Genomic DNA, 25,144 nt, shown 5'->3' with positions numbered 1-25,144 from the left:
ATCTGAACCTGGTCTCACAGGAAGGCCTAAAACATAGGCAGTAAGAACACTCAGTCTCCTTGTACTTAAGTCGGCATTGTGCTTTTTGTATTTAAGTCCGATGCAATTTCTGTGTTTCATCGTCAATGTGAACGTCCAAGGGATACAGTAAATCAGAAGTGAAGCATCGGAATTTAAACTGGTCTCACAGGAAGGCTCAAAACATAGACAGTAAGAAGACTCAGTCTTCCTGTACTTAAATCGGCATTGTGCGTTTTGTATTTAATTCCGATGCAATTTCTGTGTTTCATCGTCAACGTGAAGGTCCAAGGGATACAGTAAATCTGAAGTGAAGCATCGGAATTTAAAACTGGTCTCACAGGAAGGCTCAAAACATAGACAGTAAGAAGACTCTGTCTTCTTGTACTTAAGTCTGCGTTGCGCCTTTTGTAAGTAATTCCGATGAAATTTCTGTGTTTCATCGTCAATAAGAAGGTCCCAGGGTTACAGTGACCCTGAAGTGAAGCATCGGAATCTAAAACTGGTCTCACAGGACGGCTCAAAACATAGACAAATAGAAGACTCTCTCTTTTTGTACTTATTTCGGCATTGTAACATTTGTATTTAATTCCGATGCAATTTATGTGTTTCATCGTCAATATGAAAGTCCAAGGGAAACAGGAAACCTGAAGTGACGTATCGGAATCTAAAACTGGTCTCACAGGTAGGCTCAAAACATAGACAGTAAGAAGACTCAGTGTTCTTGTACTTAAGTCGGGAATGTGCCTTTTGTATTTACGTCCGATGCAATTTCTGTGTTTAATCGTCAATGTGAATGTCCAAGGGATACAGTAAACCTGAAGTGAGGCATCGGAATCTAAAACTGGTCTCACAGGAAGGCTCAAAACATAGACAGTAAGGAGAGTGAGTATTCTTGTACTTAATTCGGAATTGTGACTTTTGAATTTAATTCCGATGCAAATTCTGTGTTTCATCGTCATTGTGGAGGTCCAAGTGATACAGTAAACATGAAGTGAAGCATGGGAATCAAAAACTGGTCTCACAGGAAGGCTCAAAACATATACAGTAAGAAGACTCTGTCTTCCTGTACTTAAGTCGGCATTGTGCCTTTTGTATGTAATTTCGATGCAATTTCTGTGTTTCATCGTCAGTGTGAAGTTCCAAGGGATACAGTGAACCCAAAGAGAAGCATCAGAATCAACAACCGGTCTCACCGGAAGGCTCAAAACATAGACAGTAAGAAGACTCAGACTTCTCGTACTTAAATCGGCATTGTACCTTTTGTATTTAATTCCGATGCAATTTCTGTGGTTCATCGTCAATGTGATGGTCTAATGGATAAGGTAAACCTGAAGTGATGCATCGGAATCTAAAACTGGTGTCAGAGGAAGGCTCAAACAATAGACGGTAAGAAGACTCAGTCTTTTTGTATTTAATTCGACATTGTAACTTTTGTATTTAATTCCGATGCAATGTATGTGTTTCATCGTCAATGTGAAAGTCCAATCGATATAGTAAACCTGAAATGAAGCATCGGAATCTAAAACTGGTCTCACAGGAAGGCTCAAAACATAGACAGTAAGAAGACTCAGTCATCTTGTACTTAAATCGGCATGGAGCCTTTTGTATTTAATTCCGATGCGATTTCGGTGTTTGATCGTCAATGTGAAGGTCCAAGGGATACAGTAAACATGAAGTGAAGCATCGGAATCTAAAACTGGTCTCACAGGGAGGCTCAAAACATGGACAGTAAGAAGACTCTTTCTTTTTCTACTTAATTCGTCATTGTTACTTTTGTATTTAATTCCGATGCAATTTCTGTGTTTCATCGTAATATGAAAGTCCAAGGGATACAGTAAACATAAAGTGAGGCATTGGAATCTAAAACTGGTCTCACAGGAAGGCTCTAAACGTAGACAGTAACAAGACTCAGTGTTCTTGTACTTAAGGCGGGATTGTGCCTTTTGTATTTACGTCCGATGCAATATCTGTGTTTCATTGTCAATGTGAAGGTGCAAGGGATACAGTAAACCTGAAGTGAGGCATCGGAATGTAAAACTGGTCTCACAGGAAGGCTCAAAACATAGGCAGTAAGAAGACTCTGTCTTCTTGTACTTCAGTCGGCTTTGTGCCTTTTGTATTTCATTCCGATGCAATTTCAGTGTTTCATCGTCAATGTGAAGGTCCAAGGGATACAGTAAATCTGAAGTGAAGCATCGGAATCTAAAATTGGTCTCAAAGGATGGCTCAAAACATAGACCGTAAGAAGACTCAGTCTTCTTGTCCTTAAATCGGCATTGAGCCTTTTGTATTTAATTACGATGCAATTTCGGTGTATGATCGTCGATGTTAAGGATCAAGGGTTACAGTTAACCTGAAGTGAGGCATCGGAATCTAAAACTGGTCTCACAGGAGGGCTCAAACCATAGACAGTAAGATGACTCAGTCTTCTTGTACATAAGTCGGCATTGTGCCTGTTGCATTTAATTCCTATGCAATGTCTGTGTTTCATCGTCGATGTGAAGGTCCAAGGGATACAGTAAACCTGAAGTGAAGCATCGGAATCTAAAACTGGTCTCACAGGAATGCTAAAAAGAAAGACAGTAAGAGGACTCTGTAGTTAATACAGCTTTGCGCCTTTTGTATTTAATTCCGATGCAATTTATGTGATTCATCGTCAATGTGAAGGTCCAAGGGATACAGTAAAACTGAAGTGAAATATCGGAATCTAAAACTGGTCTCACAGGAAGGCTCAAACTATAGACAGTAAGAAGTTTCAGTCTTCCTGTACTTAATTCATCATAGTGCCTTTTGTAATAAATTCCGATGCAATTTCCGTGTTGCATCGTCAATGTGAAGGTCCAAGGGATGCAGTAAATTTGAAGTGAAGTATCGGATTCAAAAACTGGTCTCACAGGAAGGCTCAAAACATAGACAGTAAGAAGTCTCACTCTTCTTGTTCTTAAGTCGGCACTGTGCCTTTTGTATTTAATTACAATGCTATTTCAGTGTTTCATCGTCAATGTGAAGGTCCAAGGGATACAGTAAATCCACAGTGAAGCATCAGAATCTGAACCTGGTCTCACAGGAAGGCCTAAAACATAGGCAGTAAGAACACTCAGTCTCCTTGTACTTAAGTCGGCATTGTGCTTTTTGTATTTAAGTCCGATGCAATTTCTGTGTTTCATCGTCAATGTGAACGTCCAAGGGATACAGTAAATCAGAAGTGAAGCATCGGAATTTAAACTGGTCTCACAGGAAGGCTCAAAACATAGACAGTAAGAAGACTCAGTCTTCCTGTACTTAAATCGGCATTGTGCGTTTTGTATTTAATTCCGATGCAATTTCTGTGTTTCATCGTCAACGTGAAGGTCCAAGGGATACAGTAAATCTGAAGTGAAGCATCGGAATCTAAAACTGGTCTCACAGGAAGGCGCAACACATAGACAGTAAGAAGACTCAGTCTTCTTGTACTTAAGTCTGCGTTGCGCCTTTTGTAAGTAATTCCGATGAAATTTCTGTGTTTCATCGTCAATAAGAAGGTCCCAGGGTTACAGTGACCCTGAAGTGAAGCATCGGAATCTAAAACTGGTCTCACAGGAAGGCTCAAACTATAGACAGCAAGAAGTTTCAGTCTTCTTGTACTTAATCAATCATTGTGCCTTTTGTATTTAATTCCGATGCAATTTATGTGTTTCATCGTCGATGTGAACGTCCAAAGGATACAGTAAATCAGAAGTGAAGCTTCAGAATCTAAAACTGGTCTCACAGGAAGGCTCAAAACATAGACAGTAAGAAGACTCAGTCTTCTTTTACTGAAATCGGCATCGTGCGTTTTGTATTTAATTCCGATGCAATTTCTGTGTTTCATCGTCAATGTGAAGGTCCAAGGGATACAGTAAATCAGAAGTGAAGGATCGGAATCTAAAACTGGTCTCACAGGAAGGCTCAAACCATAGACAGTAAGAAGATTCAGTCTTCTTGTACTTAGGTCGGCATTGTGCTTGTTGTATTTAATTCTGATGCAATTAATGTGTTTCATCGTCGATATGAAGGTCCAAGGGATACAGTAAACCTGAAGTGAAGCATCGGAATCTAAAACTGGTCTCACAGGAAGGCGCAACACATAGACAGTAAGAAGACTCAGTCTTCTTGTACTTAAGTCGGCATTGTGACTTTTGTATTTAATTCCGATGCAATTTCTGCGTTTCATCGTCAATGTAAAGGTCCAAGGGATAGAGTTATCCTGACGTGAAGCAGCGGAATCTAAAACTGGTCTCACAGGAAGGCTCAAAACAAAGACAGTAAGAAGATTCTGTCTTATTGTAATTAAGTCGGCGTTGTGCCTTTTGTAAGTAATTCCGATGCAATTTCTGTGTTTCATTGTCAATAAGAAGGTCCCAGGGTTACAGTGAACCTGAAGTGAAGCATCGGAATCTAAAACTGGTCTCACAGGAATGCTCAAACTATAGACAGTAAGAAGTTTCAGTCTTCTTGTACTTAATCAATCATTGTGCCTTTTGTATTTAATTCCGATGCAGTTTCTGTGTTTGATCGTCAGTGTGAAGGTCCAAGGGATACAGTAAACCTGAAGTGAAGCATCGGAATCTAAAACTGGTCAACCAGTAAGGATCAAAACTTAGACAGTAAGAAGACTCAGCCTTCTTGTACTTCAGTCGGCTTTGTGCCTTTTGTATTTAATTCCGATGCAATTTAAGTGTTTCATCGTCAATGTGAAGGTGCAAGGGATACAGTGAATCTGAAGTGAAGCATCGGAATCTAAAATTGGTCTCACAGGAAGGTTCAAAACATAGCCAGTAAGAAGTCTCATTTTTGTTGTCCTTACGTCGGCATTGTGCCCTTTGTGTTTCATTACGATGCAATTGTAGTGTTTCATCGTCAATGTGAAGGTGCAACGGATACTGTAAACCCAAAGTGAAGCATCAGAATATAAAACTGGTGTCACAGAAGGCTCAAAACATAGACAGTAAGAAGAGTGTGTCTTCTTGTACTTAAGTCGGGATTGTCCCTTTTGTATTTATGTCCGATGCTATATCTGTGTTTCATCGTCAATGTGAAGGTCCAAGGGATACAGTAAACCTGAAGTGAGGCATCGGAATCTAAAACTGGTCTCACAGGAAGGCTCAAAACATAGACAGTAATTAGAGTGTGTCTTCTTCTACTTAAGTCGGCGTTGTGACTTTTGTACTTAATTCCGATGCAATTTCTGTGTTTCATCGTCAATGTGAAGGTCCAAGGGATAGAGTTATGCTGAAGTGAAGCATCATAATCTAAAACTGGACTCACAGGAAGGCTCAAAACATAGACAGTAAGATGACTCTGTCTTTTGTACTTAAGTCGGTGTTGTACCTTTTGTATGTAATTCCGATGCAATTTCTGTGTTTCATCGTCAATAAGAAGGTCCCAGGGATACAGTGAACCTGAAGTAAAGCATCGAAATCTAAAACTTGACTCACAGGAAATGCTGAAATCATAGACAGTATGAAGACTCAGTATTCTTGTACTTAAGTCGGCATTGTGCCTTTTATATTTAATTCCGTTGTAATTTCTGTGTTTCATCGTCAATGTGAAGGTCCAAGGGATACAGTAAACCTGAAGTGAAGCATCGGAATCTAAACCTGATCTCACAGGAAGGCTCAAACTATAGACAGTAAGAAGTTTCAGTCTTCTTGTACTTAATTATCATTGTGCCTTTTGTATTTAATTCCGATGCAATTTCTGTGTTTGATCGTCAGTGTGAAGGTCCAAGGGATACAGTAAACCTGAAGTGAAGCATCGGAATCTAAAACTGGTCTCACAGTAAGGATCAAAACTTAGACAGTAAGAAGACTCAGTCTTCTTGTACTTCAGTCGGCTTTGTGCCTTTTGTATTTAATTCCGATGCAATTTAAGTGTTTCATCGTCAATGTGAAGGTGCAAGGGATACAGTGAATCTGAAGTGAAGCATCGGAATCTAAAATTGGTCTCACAGGAAGGTTCAAAACATAGCCGGTAAGAAGTCTCATTTTTGTTGTCCTTACGTCGGCATTGTGCCCTTTGTGTTTCATTACGATGCAATTGTAGTGTTTCATCGTCAATTTGAAGGTGCAACGGATACTGTAAACCCAAAGTGAAGCATCAGAATATAAAACTGGTGTCACAGGAAGGCTCAAAACATAGACAGTAAGAAGTCTCACTCTTGTTGTCCTTAAGTCGGCATTGTGCCTTTTGTGTTTAATTACGATGCAATTTCAGTGTTTCATCGTTAATGTGAAGGTCCAACGGATACAGAAAACCCAAAGTGATGCATCAGAATTTAAAACTGGTCTCAAAGGATGGCTCAAAACATAGACAGTAGGAAGACTCCGTCTTCTTGTACTTAATTCAGCATTGTGCCTTTTGTATTTAATTCCGATGCAATATCTGTGTTTCATCGTCAATGTGAAGGTCCAAGGGATAGAGTTATCCTAAAGTGAAGCATCGGAATCTAAAACTGGTCTCACAGGAAGGCTCAAAACATAGACAGTAAGAAGACTCAGTCTTCTTGTACTTAAATCGGCATTGAGTCTTATGTATTTAATTACGATGCAATTTCGGTGTATGATCGTCTATGTTAAGGACCAAGGGTTACAGTGAACCTGAAGTGAGGCATCGGAATCTAAAACTGGTCTCACAGGAAGGCTCAAACCATAGACAGTAAGAAGACTCAGTCTTCTTGTACATAAGTCGGCATTGTGCCTGTTGCATTTAATTCCGATGCAATGTCTGTGTTTCATTGTCGATGTGAAGGTCCAAGGGATACAGTAAACCTGAAGTGAAGCATCGGAATCTAAAACTGGTCTCACAGGAAGGCTAAAAAAAAGACAGTAAGAGGACTCTGTAGTTAATACAGCTTTGCGCCTTTTGTATTTAATTCCGATGCAATTTATGTGATTCATCGTCAATGTGAACGTCCAAGGGATACAGTAAAACTGAAGTGAAGTATCGGAATCTAAAACTGGTCTCACAGGAAGGCTCAAACAATAGACAGTAAGAAGATTCAGTCTTCTTGTACTTAATTCATCATTGTGCCTTTTGTATTAAATTCCGATGCAATTTCCGTGTTTCATCGTCAATGTGAAGGTCCAAGGGATACAGTAAATCAGAAGTGAAGCATCGGAATCTAAAACTGGTCTCACAGGAAGACTCAAAACATAGACAGTAAGAAGGCTCAGTCTTTCTGTACTTAAATCGGCATTGTGCGTTTTGTATTTAATTCCGATGGAATTTCTGTGTTTCATCGTCAATGTGAAGGTCCAAGGGATAGAGCTATCCAGAAGTGAAGCATCGGAATCTAAAACTGGTCTCACAGGGTGGCTCAAAGTATGGACAGTAAGAAGACTCAGTCTTTTTGTACTTAATTCGGCATTGTAACTTTTGTATTTAATTACGATGCAATTTCTGCGTTTCATCGTCAATGTGAAGGTCCAAGGGATAGAATTATCCTGAAGTGAAGCATCGGAATCTAAAACTGGTCTCACAGGAAGGCTCAAAACATAGACTGTAAGAAGACTCTGTCTTCTTGTACTTAAGTCTGCGTTGCGCCTTTTGTAAGTAATTCCGATGCAATTTCTGTGTTTCATCGTCAATAAGAAGGTCCCAGGGTTTCAGTGAACCTGAAGTGAAGCATCGGAATCTAAAACTGGTCTCACAGGAAGGCTCAAACTATAGACAGTAAGAAGTTTCAGTCTTCTTGTACTTAATCAATCATTGTGCCTTTTGTATTTAATTCCGATGCAATTTATGTGTTTCATCGTCAATGTGAACGTCCAAAGGATACAGTCAATCAGAAGTGAAGCATCGGAATCTAAAACTGGTCTCACAGGAAGGCTCAAAACATAGACAGTAAGAAGACTCTGTCTTCTTGTACTTAAGTCTGCGTTGCGCCTTTTGTAAGTAATTCCGATGAAATTTCTGTGTCTCATCGTCAATGTGAAGGTCCAAGGGATACAGTAAATCAGAATTGAAGCATCGGAATCTAAAACTGGTCTCACAGGAAGGCGCAACACATAGACAGTAAGAAGACTCAGTCTTCTTGTACTTAAGTCGGCATTGTGACTTTTGTATTTAATTCCGATGCAATTTCTGCGTTTCATCGTCAATGTAAAGGTCCAAGGGATAGAGTTATCCTGACGTGAAGCAGCGGAATCTAAAACTGGTCTCACAGGAAGGCTCAAAACAAAGACAGTAAGAAGATTCTGTCTTATTGTAATTAAGTCGGCGTTGTGCCTTTTGTAAGTAATTCCGATGCAATTTCTGTGTTTCATTGTCAATAAGAAGGTCCCAGGGTTACAGTGAACCTGAAGTGAAGCATCGGAATCTAAAACTGGTCTCACAGGAATGCTCAAACTATAGACAGTAAGAAGTTTCAGTCTTCTTGTACTTAATCAATCATTGTGCCTTTTGTATTTAATTCCGATGCAGTTTCTGTGTTTGATCGTCAGTGTGAAGGTCCAAGGGATACAGTAAACCTGAAGTGAAGCATCGGAATCTAAAACTGGTCAACCAGTAAGGATCAAAACTTAGACAGTAAGAAGACTCAGTCTTCTTGTACTTCAGTCGGCTTTGTGCCTTTTGTATTTAATTCCGATGCAATTTAAGTGTTTCATCGTCAATGTGAAGGTGCAAGGGATACAGTGAATCTGAAGTGAAGCATCGGAATCTAAAATTGGTCTCACAGGAAGGTTCAAAACATAGCCAGTAAGAAGTCTCATTTTTGTTGTCCTTACGTCGGCATTGTGCCCTTTGTGTTTCATTACGATGCAATTGTAGTGTTTCATCGTCAATGTGAAGGTGCAACGGATACTGTAAACCCAAAGTGAAGCATCAGAATATAAAACTGGTGTCACAGAAGGCTCAAAACATAGACAGTAAGAAGAGTGTGTCTTCTTGTACTTAAGTCGGGATTGTCCCTTTTGTATTTATGTCCGATGCTATATCTGTGTTTCATCGTCAATGTGAAGGTCCAAGGGATACAGTAAACCTGAAGTGAGGCATCGGAATCTAAAACTGGTCTCACAGGATGGCTCAAAACATAGACAGTAAGAAGAGTGTGTCTTCTTCTACTTAAGTCGGCGTTGTGACTTTTGTACTTATTTCCGATGCAATTTCTGTGTTTCATCGTCAATGTGAAGGTCCAAGGGATAGAGTTATGCTGAAGTGAAGCATCATAATCTAAAACTGGACTCACAGGAAGGCTCAAAACATAGACAGTAAGATGACTCTGTCTTCTTGTACTTAAGTCGGTGTTGTACCTTTTGTATGTAATTCCGATGCAATTTCTGTGTTTCATCGTCAATAAGAAGGTCCCAGGGATACAGTGAACCTGAAGTAAAGCATCGAAATCTAAAACTTGACTCACAGGAAATGCTGAAATCATAGACAGTATGAAGACTCAGTATTCTTGTACTTAAGTCGGCATTGTGCCTTTTATATTTAATTCCGTTGTAATTTCTGTGTTTCATCGTCAATGTGAAGGTCCAAGGGATACAGTAAACCTGAAGTGAAGCATCGGAATCTAAACCTGATCTCACAGGAAGGCTCAAACTATAGACAGTAAGAAGTTTCAGTCTTCTTGTACTTAATTATCATTGTGCTTTTTGTATTTAATTCCGATGCAATTTCTGTGTTTGATCGTCAGTGTGAAGGTCCAAGGGATACAGTAAACCTGAAGTGAAGCATCGGAATCTAAAACTGGTCTCACAGTAAGGATCAAAACTGAGACAGTAAGAAGACTCAGTCTTCTTGTACTTCAGTCGGCTTTGTGCCTTTTGTATTTAATTCCGATGCAATTTAAGTGTTTCATCGTCAATGTGAAGGTGCAAGGGATACAGTGAATCTGAAGTGAAGCATCGGAATCTAAAATTGGTCTCACAGGAAGTTTCAAAACATAGCCAGTAAGTAGTCTCATTTTTGTTGTCCTTACGTCGGCATTGTGCCCTTTGTGTTTCATTACGATGCAATTGTAGTGTTTCATCGTCAATTTGAAGGTGCAACGGATACTGTAAACCCAAAGTGAAGCATCAGAATATAAAACTGGTGTCACAGGAAGGCTCAAAACATAGACAGTAAGAAGTCTCACTCTTGTTGTCCTTAAGTCGGCATTGTGCCTTTTGTGTTTAATTACGATGCAATTTCAGTGTTTCATCGTTAATGTGAAGGTCCAACGGATACAGAAAACCCAAAGTGATGCATCAGAATTTAAAACTGGTCTCAAAGGATGGCTCAAAACATAGACAGTAGGAAGACTCCGTCTTCTTGTACTTAATTCAGCATTGTGCCTTTTGTATTTAATTCCGATGCAATATCTGTGTTTCATCGTCAATGTGAAGGTCCAAGGGATAGAGTTATCCTAAAGTGAAGCATCGGAATCTAAAACTGGTCTCACAGGAAGGCTCAAAACATAGACAGTAAGAAGACTCAGTCTTCTTGTACTTAAATCGGCATTGAGTCTTATGTATTTAATTACGATGCAATTTCGGTGTATGATCGTCTATGTTAAGGACCAAGGGTTACAGTGAACCTGAAGTGAGGCATCGGAATCTAAAACTGGTCTCACAGGAAGGCTCAAACCATAGACAGTAAGAAGACTCAGTCTTCTTGTACATAAGTCGGCATTGTGCCTGTTGCATTTAATTCCGATGCAATGTCTGTGTTTCATTGTCGATGTGAAGGTCCAAGGGATACAGTAAACCTGAAGTGAAGCATCGGAATCTAAAACTGGTCTCACAGGAAGGCTAAAAAAAAGACAGTAAGAGGACTCTGTAGTTAATACAGCTTTGCGCCTTTTGTATTTAATTCCGATGCAATTTATGTGATTCATCGTCAATGTGAACGTCCAAGGGATACAGTAAAACTGAAGTGAAGTATCGGAATCTAAAACTGGTCTCACAGGAAGGCTCAAACAATAGACAGTAAGAAGATTCAGTCTTCTTGTACTTAATTCATCATTGTGCCTTTTGTATTAAATTCCGATGCAATTTCCGTGTTTCATCGTCAATGTGAAGGTCCAAGGGATACAGTAAATCAGAAGTGAAGCATCGGAATCTAAAACTGGTCTCACAGGAAGACTCAAAACATAGACAGTAAGAAGGCTCAGTCTTCCTGTACTTAAATCGGCATTGTGCGTTTTGTATTTAATTCCGATGGAATTTCTGTGTTTCATCGTCAATGTGAAGGTCCAAGGGATAGAGCTATCCAGAAGTGAAGCATCGGAATCTAAAACTGGTCTCACAGGGTGGCTCAAAGTATGGACAGTAAGAAGACTCAGTCTTTTTGTACTTAATTCGGCATTGTAACTTTTGTATTTAATTACGATGCAATTTCTGCGTTTCATCGTCAATGTGAAGGTCCAAGGGATAGAATTATCCTGAAGTGAAGCATCGGAATCTAAAACTGGTCTCACAGGAAGGCTCAAAACATAGACTGTAAGAAGACTCTGTCTTCTTGTACTTAAGTCTGCGTTGCGCCTTTTGTAAGTAATTCCGATGCAATTTCTGTGTTTCATCGTCAATAAGAAGGTCCCAGGGTTTCAGTGAACCTGAAGTGAAGCATCGGAATCTAAAACTGGTCTCACAGGAAGGCTCAAACTATAGACAGTAAGAAGTTTCAGTCTTCTTGTACTTAATCAATCATTGTGCCTTTTGTATTTAATTCCGATGCAATTTATGTGTTTCATCGTCAATGTGAACGTCCAAAGGATACAGTCAATCAGAAGTGAAGCATCGGAATCGAAAACTGGTCTCACAGGAAGGCTCAAAACATAGACAGTAAGAAGACTCTGTCTTCTTGTACTTAAGTCTGCGTTGCGCCTTTTGTAAGTAATTCCGATGCAATTTCTGTGTCTCATCGTCAATGTGAAGGTCCAAGGGATACAGTAAATCAGAATTGAAGCATCGGAATCTAAAACTGGTCTCACAGGAAGGCTCAAACCATATACAGTAAGAAGATTCAGTCTTCTTGTACTTAGGTCGGCATTGTGCTTGTTGTATTTAATTCTGATGCAATTAATGTGTTTCATCGTCGATAGGAAGGTCCAAGGGATACAGTAAACCTGAAGTGAAGCATCAGAATCTAAAACTGGTGTCACAGGAAGGCTCAAAACACAGACAGTAAGAAGACTCAGTCTTTTCGTACTTAATTCGGCATTGTACCTTTTGTATTTAATTCCCATGCAATCTATGTGTTTCATCGTCAATGTGAAAGTCCAAGGGATACAGTAAAACTGATGTGAAGCATTGGAATCTAAAACTGGTCTCACAGGAAGGCGCAACACATAGGCAGTAACAAGACTCAGTGTTCTTGTACTTAGGTCGGGATTGGCCCTTTGTATTTACGTCCGAAGCAATTTCAGTGTTTCATCGTCAATGTGAAGGTCCAAGGGATACAGTAAAACTGAAGTGAAATATCGGAATCTAAAACTGGTCTCACAGGAAGGCTCAAACTATAGACAGTAAGAAGTTTCAGTCTTCCTGTACTTAATTCATCATAGTGCCTTTTGTAATAAATTCCGATGCAATTTCCGTGTTGCATCGTCAATGTGAAGGTCCAAGGGATGCAGTAAATTTGAAGTGAAGTATCGGATTCAAAAACTGGTCTCACAGGAAGGCTCAAAACATAGACAGTAAGAAGTCTCACTCTTCTTGTTCTTAAGTCGGCACTGTGCCTTTTGTATTTAATTACAATGCTATTTCAGTGTTTCATCGTCAATGTGAAGGTCCAAGGGATACAGTAAATCCACAGTGAAGCATCAGAATCTGAACCTGGTCTCACAGGCAGGCCTAAAACATAGGCAGTAAGAACACTCAGTCTCCTTGTACTTAAGTCGGCAATGTGCTTTTTGTATTTAAGTCCGATGCAATTTCTGTGTTTCATCGTCAATGTGAACGTCCAAGGGATACAGTAAATCAGAAGTGAAGCATCGGAATTTAAACTGGTCTCACAGGAAGGCTCAAAACATAGACAGTAAGAAGACTCAGTCTTCCTGTACTTAAATCGGCATTGTGCGTTTTGTATTTAATTCCGATGCAATTTCTGTGTTTCATCGTCAACGTGAAGGTGAAAGGGATACAGTGAACCTGAAGTGAAGCATCAGAATCTAAAACTGGTCTCACAGGAAATGCTCAAATCATAGACAGTAAGAAGACTCAGTATTCTTGTACTGAAGTCGGCATTGTGCCTTTTGTATTTAATTCCGATGTATTTTTTGTGTTTCATCGTCAATGTGAAGGTCCAAGGGATACATTAAACCTGATGTGAAGCATCGGAATCTAAAACTGGTCTCACAGGAAGGCTCAAATTATAGACAGTAAGAAGTCTCAGTCTTCTTGTACTTAATTCATCATTGTGCCTTTTGTATTAAATTCCGATGCAATTTCAGTGTTTCATCGTCAATGAGAAGGTCCAAGGTATACAGTAAATCTGATGTGAAGCATCGGAATCAAAAACTGGTGTCACAGGAAGGCTCAAAACATAGACAGTAAGACGGCTCACTCTTCCTGTTCTTAAGTCGGCATTGTGCCTTTGTATTTAATTACGATGCAATTTCTGTGTTTCATCGTCAATGTGAAGGTACAAGGGATACAGTAAACCTGAAATGAAGCATCGGAATCTAAATCTGGTCTCACAGGAAGGCTCAAACCATAGACAGTAAGAAGATTCAGTCTTCTTGTACTTAGGTCGGCAATGTGCCTGTTGTATTTAATTCCGATGCAATTTATGTGTTTCATCGTAGATATGAAGGTCCAAGGGATACAGTAAACCTGAAGTGAAGCATCAGAATCTAAAACTGGTGTCACAGGAAGGCTCAAAACGTAGACAGTAAGAAGACTCAGTCTTTTCGTACTTAATTCGGCATTGTAACTTTTTTATTTAATTCCGATGCAATCTATGTGTTTCTTCGTCAATGTGAAAGTCCAAAGGATACAGTTAACCTGAAGTGAAGCATCAGAATCTAAAATTGGTCTCACAGGAAGGTTCGAAACATAGCCAGTAAGAAGACTCAGTCTTCTTGTACATAAGTCGGCATTGTGCCTGTTGCATTTAATTCCGATGCAATTTCTGTGTTTCATCGTCGATGTGAAGGTCCAAGGGATACAGTAAACCTGAAGTGAAGCATCATAATCTAAAACTGGTCTCACAGTAAGGCTCAAAACATAGACAAATAGAAGACTCTCTCTTTTTGTACTTATTTCGGCATTGTAACATTTGTATTTAATTCCGATGCAATTTATGTGTTTCATCGTCAATATGAAAGTCCAAGGGAAACAGGAAACCTGAAGTGACGTATCGGAATCTAAAACTGGTCTCACAGGTAGGCTCAAAACATAGACAGTAAGAAGACTCAGTGTTCTTGTACTTAAGTCGGGAATGTGCCTTTTGTATTTACGTCCGATGCAATTTCTGTGTTTAATCGTCAATGTGAATGTCCAAGGGATACAGTAAACCTGAAGTGAGGCATCGGAATCTAAAACTGGTCTCACAGGAAGGCTCAAAACATAGACAGTAAGGAGAGTGAGTATTCTTGTACTTAATTCGGAATTGTGACTTTTGAATTTAATTCCGATGCAAATTCTGTGTTTCATCGTCATTGTGGAGGTCCAAGTGATACAGTAAACATGAAGTGAAGCATGGGAATCAAAAACTGGTCTCACAGGAAGGCTCAAAACATATACAGTAAGAAGACTCTGTCTTCCTGTACTTAAGTCGGCATTGTGCCTTTTGTATGTAATTTCGATGCAATTTCTGTGTTTCATCGTCAGTGTGAAGTTCCAAGGGATACAGTGAACCCAAAGAGAAGCATCAGAATCAACAACCGGTCTCACCGGAAGGCTCAAAACATAGACAGTAAGAAGACTCAGACTTCTCGTACTTAAATCGGCATTGTACCTTTTGTATTTAATTCCGATGCAATTTCTGTGGTTCATCGTCAATGTGATGGTCTAATGGATACGGTAAACCTGAAGTGATGCATCGGAATCTAAAACTGGTGTCAGAGGAAGGCTCAAACAATAGACGGTAAGAAGACTCAGTCTTTTTGTATTTAATTCGACATTGTAACTTTTGTATTTAATTCCGATGCAATGTATGTGTTTCATCGTCAATGTGAAAGTCCAATGGATATAGTAAACCTGAAATGAAGCATCTGAATCTAAAACTGGTCTCACAGGAAGGCTCAAAACATAGACAGTAAGAAGACTCAGTCATCTTGTACTTAAATCGGCATGGAGCCTTTTGTATTTAATTCCGATGCGATTTCGGTGTTTGATCGTCAATGTGAAGGTCCAAGGGATACAGTAAACATGAAGTGAAGCATCGGAATCTAAAACTGGTCTCACAGGGAGGCTCAAAACATGGACAGTAAGAAGACTCTTTCTTTTTCTACTTAATTCGTCATTGTTACTTTTGTATTTAATTCCGATGCAATTTCTGTGTTTCATCGTAATATGAAAGTCCAAGGGATACAGTAAACATAAAGTGAGGCATTGGAATCTAAAACTGGTCTCACAGGAAGGCTCTAAACGTAGACAGTAACAAGACTCAGTGTTCTTGTACTTAAGGCGGGATTGTGCCTTTTGTATTTACGTCCGATGCAATATCTGTGTTTCATTGTCAATGTGAAGGTGCAAGGGATACAGTAAACCTGAAGTGAGGCATCGGAATGTAAAACTGGTCTCACAGGAAGGCTCAAAACATAGGCAGTAAGAAGACTCTGTCTTCTTGTACTTCAGTCGGCTTTGTGCCTTTTGTATTTCATTCCGATGCAATTTCAGTGTTTCATCGTCCATGTGAAGGTCCAAGGGATACAGTAAATCTGAAGTGAAGCATCGGAATCTAAAATTGGTCTCAAAGGATGGCTCAAAACATAGACCGTAAGAAGACTCACTCTTCTTGTCCTTAAATCGGCATTGAGCCTTTTGTATTTAATTACGATGCAATTTCAGGTGTATGATCGTCGATGTTAAGGATCAAGGGTTACAGTTAACCTGAAGTGAGGCATCGGAATCTAAAACTGGTCTCACAGGAGGGCTCAAACCATAGACAGTAAGATGACTCAGTCTTCTTGTACATAAGTCGGCATTGTGCCTGTTGCATTTAATTCCTATGCAATGTCTGTGTTTCATCGTCGATGTGAAGGTCCAAGGGATACAGTAAACCTGAAGTGAAGCATCGGAATCTAAAACTGGTCTCACAGGAATGCTAAAAAGAAAGACAGTAAGAGGACTCTGTAGTTAATACAGCTTTGCGCCTTTTGTATTTAATTCCGATGCAATTTATGTGATTCATCGTCAATGTGAAGGTCGAAGGGATACAGTAAAACTGAAGTGAAATATCGGAATCTAAAACTGGTCTCACAGGAAGGCTCAAACTATAGACAGTAAGAAGTTTCAGTCTTCCTGTACTTAATTCATCATAGTGCCTTTTGTAATAAATTCCGATGCAATTTCCGTGTTGCATCGTCAATGTGAAGGTCCAAGGGATGCAGTAAATTTGAAGTGAAGTATCGGATTCAAAAACTGGTCTCACAGGAAGGCTCAAAACATAGACAGTAAGAAGTCTCACTCTTCTTGTTCTTAAGTCGGCACTGTGCCTTTTGTATTTAATTACAATGCTATTTCAGTGTTTCATCGTCAATGTGAAGGTCCAAGGGATACAGTAAATCCACAGTGAAGCATCAGAATCTGAACCTGGTCTCACAGGAAGGCCTAAAACATAGGCAGTAAGAACACTCAGTCTCCTTGTACTTAAGTCGGCATTGTGCTTTTTGTATTTAAGTCCGATGCAATTTCTGTGTTTCATCGTCAATGTGAACGTCCAAGGGATACAGTAAATCAGAAGTGAAGCATCGGAATTTAAACTGGTCTCACAGGAAGGCTCAAAACATAGACAGTAAGAAGACTCAGTCTTCCTGTACTTAAATCGGCATTGTGCGTTTTGTATTTAATTCCGATGCAATTTCTGTGTTTCATCGTCAACGTGAAGGTCCAAGGGATACAGTAAATCTGAAGTGAAGCATCGGAATTTAAAACTGGTCTCACAGGAAGGCTCAAAACATAGACAGTAAGAAGACTCTGTCTTCTTGTACTTAAGTCTGCGTTGCGCCTTTTGTAAGTAATTCCGATGAAATTTCTGTGTTTCATCGTCAATAAGAAGGTCCCAGGGTTACAGTGACCCTGAAGTGAAGCATCGGAATCTAAAACTGGTCTCACAGGAAGGCTCAAACTGTAGACAGCAATAAGTTTCAGTCTTCTTGTACTTAATCAATCATTGTGCCTTTTGTATTTAATTCCGATGCAATTTATGTGTTTCATCGTCGATGTGAACGTCCAAAGGATACAGTAAATCAGAAGTGAAGCTTCAGAATCTAAAACTGGTCTCACAGGAAGGCTCAAAACATAGACAGTAAGAAGACTCAGTCTTCTTTTACTGAAATCGGCATCGTGCGTTTTGTATTTAATTCCGATGCAATTTCTGTGTTTCATCGTCAATGTGAAGGTCCAAGGGATACAGTAAATCAGAAGTGAAGGATCGGAATCTAAAACTGGTCTCACAGGAAGGCTCAAACCATAGACAGTAAGAAGATTCAGTCTTCTTGTACTTAGGTCGGCATTGTGCTTGTTGTATTTAATTCTGATGCAATTAATGTGTTTCATCGTCGATATGAAGGTCCAAGGGATACAGTAAACCTGAAGTGAAGCATCGGAATCTAAAACTGGTCTCACAGGAAGGCGCAACACATAGACAGTAAGAAGACTCAGTCTTCTTGTACTTAAGTCGGCATTGTGACTTTTGTATTTAATTCCGATGCAATTTCTGCGTTTCATCGTCAATGTAAAGGTCCAAGGGATAGAGTTATCCTGACGTGAAGCAGCGGAATCTAAAACTGGTCTCACAGGAAGGCTCAAAACAAAGACAGTAAGAAGATTCTGTCTTATTGTAATTAAGTCGGCGTTGTGCCTTTTGTAAGTAATTCCGATGCAATTTCTGTGTTTCATTGTCAATAAGAAGGTCCCAGGGTTACAGTGAACCTGAAGTGAAGCATCGGAATCTAAAACTGGTCTCACAGGAATGCTCAAACTATAGACAGTAAGAAGTTTCAGTCTTCTTGTACTTAATCAATCATTGTGCCTTTTGTATTTAATTCCGATGCAGTTTCTGTGTTTGATCGTCAGTGTGAAGGTCCAAGGGATACAGTAAACCTGAAGTGAAGCATCGGAATCTAAAACTGGTCAACCAGTAAGGATCAAAACTTAGACAGTAAGAAGACTCAGTCTTCTTGTACTTCAGTCGGCTTTGTGCCTTTTGTATTTAATTCCGATGCAATTTAAGTGTTTCATCGTCAATGTGAAGGTGCAAGGGATACAGTGAATCTGAAGTGAAGCATCGGAATCTAAAATTGGTCTCACAGGAAGGTTCAAAACATAGCCAGTAAGAAGTCTCATTTTTGTTGTCCTTACGTCGGCATTGTGCCCTTTGTGTTTCATTACGATGCAATTGTAGTGTTTCATCGTCAATGTGAAGGTGCAACGGATACTGTAAACCCAAAGTGAAGCATCAGAATATAAAACTGGTGTCACAGAAGGCTCAAAACATAGACAGTAAGAAGAGTGTGTCTTCTTGTACTTAAGTCGGGATTGTCCCTTTTGTATTTATGTCCGATGCTATATCTGTGTTTCATCGTCAATGTGAAGGTCCAAGGGATACAGTAAACCTGAAGTGAGGCATCGGAATCTAAAACTGGTCTCACAGGAAGGCTCAAAACATAGACAGTAAGAAGAGTGTGTCTTCTTCTACTTAAGTCGGCGTTGTGACTTTTGTACTTAATTCCGATGCAATTTCTGTGTTTCATCGTCAATGTGAAGGTCCAAGGGATAGAGTTATGCTGAAGTGAAGCATCATAATCTAAAACTGGACTCACAGGAAGGCTCAAAACATAGACAGTAAGATGACTCTGTCTTCTTGTACTTAAGTCGGTGTTGTACCTTTTGTATGTAATTCCGATGCAATTTCTGTGTTTCATCGTCAATAAGAAGGTCCCAGGGATACAGTGAACCTGAAGTAAAGCATCGAAATCTAAAACTTGACTCACAGGAAATGCTGAAATCATAGACAGTATGAAGACTCAGTATTCTTGTACTTAAGTCGGCATTGTGCCTTTTATATTTAATTCCGTTGTAATTTCTGTGTTTCATCGTCAATGTGAAGGTCCAAGGGATACAGTAAACCTGAAGTGAAGCATCGGAATCTAAACCTGATCTCACAGGAAGGCTCAAACTATAGACAGTAAGAAGTTTCAGTCTTCTTGTACTTAATTATCATTGTGCTTTTTGTATTTAATTCCGATGCAATTTCTGTGTTTGATCGTCAGTGTGAAGGTCCAAGGGATACAGTAAACCTGAAGTGAAGCATCGGAATCTAAAACTGGTCTCACAGTAAGGATCAAAACTTAGACAGTAAGAAGACTCATTTTTGTTGTCCTTACGTCGGCATTGTGCCCTTTGTGTTTCATTACGATGCAATTGTAGTGTTTCATCGTCAATTTGAAGGTGCAACGGATACTGTAAACCCAAAGTGAAGCATCAGAATATAAAACTGGTGTCACAGGAAGGCTCAAAACATAGACAGTAAGAAGTCTCACTCTTGTTGTCCTTAAGTCGGCATTGTGCCTTTTGTGTTTAATTACGATGCAATTTCAGTGTTTCATCGTTAATGTGAAGGTCCAACGGATACAGAAAACCCAAAGTGATGCATCAGAATTTAAAACTGGTCTCAAAGGATGGCTCAAAACATAGACAGTAGGAAGACTCCGTCTTCTTGTACTTAATTCAGCATTGTGCCTTTTGTATTTAATTCCGATGCAATATCTGTGTTTCATCGTCAATGTGAAGGTCCAAGGGATAGAGTTATCCTAAAGTGAAGCATCGGAATCTAAAACTGGTCTCACAGGAAGGCTCAAAACATAGACAGTAAGAAGACTCAGTCTTCTTGTACTTAAATCGGCATTGAGTCTTATGTATTTAATTACGATGCAATTTCGGTGTATGATCGTCTATGTTAAGGACCAAGGGTTACAGTGAACCTGAAGTGAGGCATCGGAATCTAAAACTGGTCTCACAGGAAGGCTCAAACCATAGACAGTAAGAAGACTCAGTCTTCTTGTACATAAGTCGGCATTGTGCCTGTTGCATTTAATTCCGATGCAATGTCTGTGTTTCATTTTCGATGTGAAGGTCCAAGGGATACAGTAAAACCTGAAGTGAAGCATAGGAATCTAAAACTGGTCTCACAGGAAGGCTAAAAAAAAGACAGTAAGAGGACTCTGTAGTTAATACAGCTTTGCGCCTTTTGTATTTAATTCCGATGCAATTTATGTGATTCATCGTCAATGTGAACGTCCAAGGGATACAGTAAAACTGAAGTGAAGTATCGCAATCTAAAACTGGTCTCACAGGAAGGCTCAAACAATAGACAGTAAGAAGATTCAGTCTTCTTGTACTTAATTCATCATTGTGCCTTTTGTATTAAATTCCGATGCAATTTCCGTGTTTCATCGTCAATGTGAAGGTCCAAGGGATACAGTAAATCAGAAGTGAAGCATCGGAATCTAAAACTGGTCTCACAGGAAGACTCAAAACATAGACAGTAAGAAGGCTCAGTCTTCCTGTACTTAAATCGGCATTGTGCGTTTTGTATTTAATTCCGATGGAATTTCTGTGTTTCATCGTCAATGTGAAGGTCCAAGGGATAGAGCTATCCAGAAGTGAAGCATCGGAATCTAAAACTGGTCTCACAGGGTGGCTCAAAGTATGGACAGTAAGAAGACTCAGTCTTTTTGTACTTAATTCGGCATTGTAACTTTTGTATTTAATTACGATGCAATTTCTGCGTTTCATCGTCAATGTGAAGGTCCAAGGGATAGAATTATCCTGAAGTGAAGCATCGGAATCTAAAACTGGTCTCACAGGAAGGCTCAAAACATAGACTGTAAGAAGACTCTGTCTTCTTGTACTGAAGTCTGCGTTGCGCCTTTTGTAAGTAATTCCGATGCAATTTCTGTGTTTCATCGTCAATAAGAAGGTCCCAGGGTTTCAGTGAACCTGAAGTGAAGCATCGGAATCTAAAACTGGTCTCACAGGAAGGCTCAAACTATAGACAGTAAGAAGTTTCAGTCTTCTTGTACTTAATCAATCATTGTGCCTTTTGTATTTAATTCCGATGCAATTTATGTGTTTCATCGTCAATGTGAACGTCCAAAGGATACAGTCAATCAGAAGTGAAGCATCGGAATCTAAAACTGGTCTCACAGGAAGGCTCAAAACATAGACAGTAAGAAGACTCTGTCTTCTTGTACTTAAGTCTGCGTTGCGCCTTTTGTAAGTAATTCCGATGCAATTTCTGTGTTTCATCGTCAATGTGAAGGTCCAAGGGATACAGTAAATCAGAATTGAAGAATCGGAATCTAAAACTGGTCTCACAGGAAGGCTCAAAACATATACAGTAAGAAGATTCAGTCTTCTTGTACTTAGGTCGGCATTGTGCTTGTTGTATTTAATTCTGATGCAATTAATGTGTTTCATCGTCGATAGGAAGGTCCAAGGGATACAGTAAACCTGAAGTGAAGCATCAGAATCTAAAACTGGTGTCACAGGAAGGCTCAAAACACAGACAGTAAGAAGACTCAGTCTTTTCGTACTTAATTCGGCATTGTACCTTTTGTATTTAATTCCCATGCAATCTATGTGTTTCATCGTCAATGTGAAAGTCCAAGGGATACAGTAAAACTGATGTGAAGCATTGGAATCTAAAACTGGTCTCACAGGAAGGCGCAACACATAGGCAGTAACAAGACTCAGTGTTCTTGTACTTAGGTCGGGATTGGCCCTTTGTATTTACGTCCGAAGCAATTTCAGTGTTTCATCGTCAATGTGAAGGTCCAAGGGATACAGTAAAACTGAAGTGAAATATCGGAATCTAAAACTGGTCTCACAGGAAGGCTCAAACTATAGACAGTAAGAAGTTTCAGTCTTCCTGTACTTAATTCATCATAGTGCCTTTTGTAATAAATTCCGATGCAATTTCCGTGTTGCATCGTCAATGTGAAGGTCCAAGGGATGCAGTAAATTTGAAGTGAAGTATCGGATTCAAAAACTGGTCTCACAGGAAGGCTCAAAACATAGACAGTAAGAAGTCTCACTCTTCTTGTTCTTAAGTCGGCACTGTGCCTTTTGTATTTAATTACAATGCTATTTCAGTGTTTCATCGTCAATGTGAAGGTCCAAGGGATACAGTAAATCCACAGTGAAGCATCAGAATCTGAACCTGGTCTCACAGGCAGGCCTAAAACATAGGCAGTAAGAACACTCAGTCTCCTTGTACTTAAGTCGGCATTGTGCTTTTTGTATTTAAGTCCGATGCAATTTCTGTGTTTCATCGTCAATGTGAACGTCCAAGGGATACAGTAAATCAGAAGTGAAGCATCGGAATTTAAACAGGTCTCACAGGAAGGCTCAAAACATAGACAGTAAGAAGACTCAGTCTTCCTGTACTTAAATCGGCATTGTGCGTTTTGTATTTAATTCCGATGCAATTTCTGTGTTTCATCGTCAACGTGAAGGTCCAAGGGATACAGTAAATCTGAAGTGAAGCATCGGAATTTAAAACTGGACTCACAGGAAGGCTCAAAACATAGACAGTAAGAAGACTCTGTCTTCTTGTACTTAAGTCTGCGTTGCGCCTTTTGTAAGTAATTCCGATGAAATTTCTGTGTTTCATCGTCAATAAGAAGGTCCCAGGTTTACAGTGACCCTGAAGTGAAGCATCGGAATCTAAAACTGGTCTCACAGGAAGGCTCAAACTATAGACCGCAAGAAGTTTCAGTCTTCTTGTACTTAATCAATCATTGTGCCTTTTGTATTTAATTCCGATGCAATTTATGTGTTTAATCGTCGATGTGAACGTCCAAAGGATACAGTAAATCAGAAGTGAAGCTTCAGAATCTAAAACTGGTCTCACAGGAAGGCTCAAAACATAGACAGTAAGAAGACTCAGTCTTCTTTTACTGAAATCGGCATCGTGCGTTTTGTATTTAATTCCGATGCAATTTCTGTGTTTCATCGTCAATGTGAAGGTCCAAGGGATACAGTAAATCAGAAGTGAAGGATCGGAATCTAAAACTGGTCTCACAGGAAGGCTCAAACCATAGACAGTAAGAAGATTCAGTCTTCTTGTACTTAGGTCGGCATTGTGCTTGTTGTATTTAATTCTGATGCAATTAATGTGTTTCATCGTCGATATGAAGGTCCAAGGGATACAGTAAACCTGAAGTGAAGCATCGGAATCTAAAACTGGTCTCACAGGAAGGCGCAACACATAGACAGTAAGAAGACTCAGTCTTCTTGTACTTAAGTCGGCATTGTGACTTTTGTATTTAATTCCGATGCAATTTCTGCGTTTCATCGTCAATGTAAAGGTCCAAGGGATAGAGTTATCCTGAAGTGAAGCATCGGAATCTAAAACTGGTCTCACAGGAAGGCTCAAAACAAAGACAGTAAGAAGACTCTGTCTTATTGTAATTAAGTCGGCGTTGTGCCTTTTGTAAGTAATTCCGATGCAATTTCTGTGTTTCATCGTCAATAAGAAGGTCCCAGGGTTACAGTGAACCTGAAGTGAAGCATCGGAATCTAAAACTGGTCTCACAGGAATGCTCAAACTATAGACAGTAAGAAGTTTCAGTCTTCTTGTACTTAATCAATCATTGTGCCTTTTGTATTTAATTCCGATGCAATTTCTGTGTTTGATCGTCAGTGTGAAGGTCCAAGGGATACAGTAAACCTGAAGTGAAGCATCGGAATCTAAAACTGGTCAACCAGTAAGGATCAAAACTTAGACAGTAAGAAGACTCAGTCTTCTTGTACTTCAGTCGGCTTTGTGCCTTTTGTATTTAATTCCGATGCAATTTAAGTGTTTCATCGTCAATGTGAAGGTGCAAGGGATACAGTGAATCTGAAGTGAAGCATCGGAATCTAAAATTGGTCTCACAGGAAGGTTCAAAACATAGCCAGTAAGAAGTCTCATTTTTGTTGTCCTTACGTCGGCATTGTGCCCTTTGTGTTTCATTACGATGCAATTGTAGTGTTTCATCGTCAATGTGAAGGTGCAACGGATACTGTAAACCCAAAGTGAAGCATCAGAATATAAAACTGGTGTCACAGAAGGCTCAAAACATAGACAGTAAGAAGAGTGTGTCTTCTTGTACTTAAGTCGGGATTGTCCCTTTTGTATTTATGTCCGATGCTATATCTGTGTTTCATCGTCAATGTGAAGGTCCAAGGGATACAGTAAACCTGAAGTGAGGCATCGGAATCTAAAACTGGTCTCACAGGAAGGCTCAAAACATAGACAGTAAGAAGAGTGTGTCTTCTTCTACTTAAGTCGGCGTTGTGACTTTTGTACTTAATTCCGATGCAATTTCTGTGTTTCATCGTCAATGTGAAGGTCCAAGGGATAGAGTTATGCTGAAGTGAAGCATCATAATCTAAAACTGGACTCACAGGAAGGCTCAAAACATAGACAGTAAGATGACTCTGTCTTCTTGTACTTAAGTCGGTGTTGTACCTTTTGTATGAAATTCCGATGCAATTTCTGTGTTTCATCGTCAATAAGAAGGTCCCAGGGATACAGTGAACCTGAAGTAAAGCATCGAAATCTAAAACTTGACTCACAGGAAATGCTGAAATCATAGACAGTATGAAGACTCAGTATTCTTGTACTTAAGTCGGCATTGTGCCTTTTATATTTAATTCCGTTGTAATTTCTGTGTTTCATCGTCAATGTGAAGGTCCAAGGGATACAGTAAACCTGAAGTGAAGCATCGGAATCTAAACCTGATCTCACAGGAAGGCTCAAACTATAGACAGTAAGAAGTTTCAGTCTTCTTGTACTTAATTATCATTGTGCTTTTTGTATTTAATTCCGATGCAATTTCTGTGTTTGATCGTCAGTGTGAAGGTCCAAGGGATACAGTAAACCTGAAGTGAAGCATCGGAATCTAAAACTGGTCTCACAGTAAGGATCAAAACTTAGACAGTAAGAAGACTCAGTCTTCTTG

This window comes from Schistocerca nitens, chromosome 3 (assembly GCF_023898315.1).
Source record: "Schistocerca nitens isolate TAMUIC-IGC-003100 chromosome 3, iqSchNite1.1, whole genome shotgun sequence".
Lineage (NCBI taxonomy): Eukaryota > Metazoa > Arthropoda > Insecta > Orthoptera > Acrididae > Schistocerca > Schistocerca nitens.
The sequence above is the reverse complement of the archived record's forward strand: the minus strand, read 5'-3'. Positions refer to the sequence as shown.